Source organism: Anarrhichthys ocellatus, unplaced genomic scaffold (genome assembly GCF_004355925.1).
Source record: "Anarrhichthys ocellatus isolate YVR2014 unplaced genomic scaffold, GSC_Weel_1.0 scaffold42, whole genome shotgun sequence".
In the NCBI taxonomy this organism is placed as follows: Eukaryota; Metazoa; Chordata; class Actinopteri; order Perciformes; family Anarhichadidae; genus Anarrhichthys; species Anarrhichthys ocellatus.
The window spans coordinates 982,588-984,275 of record NW_022280072.1 but is presented as its reverse complement, the minus strand read 5'-3'; positions in this window follow the sequence as shown (position 1 = coordinate 984,275).

Here is a 1,688-nt window from a genome sequence, read left to right as displayed (position 1 = left end):
TGTGTGTGTGTGTGTGTGTGTGTGTGTGTGTGTGTGTGTGTGTGTGTTTTAAACATTAAACCTGAAATACTGTATGTTTTTTTATTTACACATTTTAAAGGTTTGCGTGTATTTTCTTAAACATTATATTGCTTCCGTCTTGGCTAGATTAATTTACCTGGTTAAATAAAGGTATAAATACAATTACAATAATAAGAAAATAGTATAGCATGTTGGAAAAAGTCAAAAGTATAATATGTAACAAAAATTTAAAAAAAAAACTGGAAAATGTCCTAAATCTGGAACAAGAGTATTTCCAGAGGCAATATCCGGGTACCAATAAAATAACTCACACATATTCAAACATTTACTCTTTTTTTCCTTCCTGGAGAGCAGAGAGTGACCGTTTGCTCACTAGCAGAATATGGAACATTTTGAACTAGTGTTTCTCTAAATAAGCCGCTTTTGTTTTCCAAATGCAGTGGACGGGACAAGTCTCTCCAGGAGCAAAACTGCAGCATATTTGTTTTTCTTCAGGATTAATGGGAACATGCACACAGCTGTGGTCCACAACAGACTTACAGTAATGACGTCTCATCCTCTGTGGACTAAGATGATGATCTAAACAGCCATATCGTTGCATCTATACTGTGACGCTGAAGCTAGACCACACACACCTCCAACTGTGTTTCATTTCCCCTCGAGTCTCTCTGACTGGACCCGCAAAAGCATAAAGCAAAAGTTCTATTACTGGGGATGTAGATAAAATAGTAAATGAAAAATAGGTTACAAGGAGTGTTTATGACGAGTGTTTACAACATCTGGCTCCGCCCCTGTTCTTCACATGAGCAGTAGTACTGAGCAGAGAACAAACAAACATTCCCCAATTTTCTGCCTCCTTGATTCCTCGCTCCTCCGGTTTGTGACCCGGAAATCGATCTCAGCGCTCAATCTTGTAGGACGTCCCAATTTCCCAAACTGCAGCTCGAGGAGGCGAGGAAAGGAATCGAGGAGGCACAAAATCGTGAAAAGGCACATAGGGATCATCATCCACACAATCATGTAAACAAAAAAACAAAATCACCTGAATTCACGTTCACCCATAATTTATCACAACGTTTTATTTGCTTTGCAAACACTTCTCGGCTGATTGCAGGTCCCAGTATTTTGGTGAAGACATCTTTCGTTGTTTTTTTTCCATAGCACACCATAAACATTGTAGCATTTAAAAAATGTGAGTACAAAAGAATTGCAACATAAAATACAAATAACACATATCAACATACCCACCCTCCCAAAAACAGATTACAAAAAAATGTTAAGACAACATAACACAACAGAAGTAACATTTACAGAGAAAGCAATGATTTAAAATCCCTTTCTGGATTTTGAAATGTAACTATGTGTACAAAGTAAGTATTACATCATGGTTAAAGAGTAATAACACTTAGAAACTCTTTGGATATGAGGATCTGCAGGGAGCCACAGAAGAAGCAGTGTTGCATACTTTGTAGGCAACTTTGTACAAAAGCTATAAAATAAACTGTCATAGCGGTCAGACATCTTCTGCATTGACCTACACTCAGTTGTTTGTCTTTACATTGCCTCAAATACTCAGTGCCCCAATAGGTCGCGATACTTGGTGTAAAGCCTCGTTCATGACGGTAAAATCACGGATGATCAAATGACTCATAAGCTTGTAAGCCCCC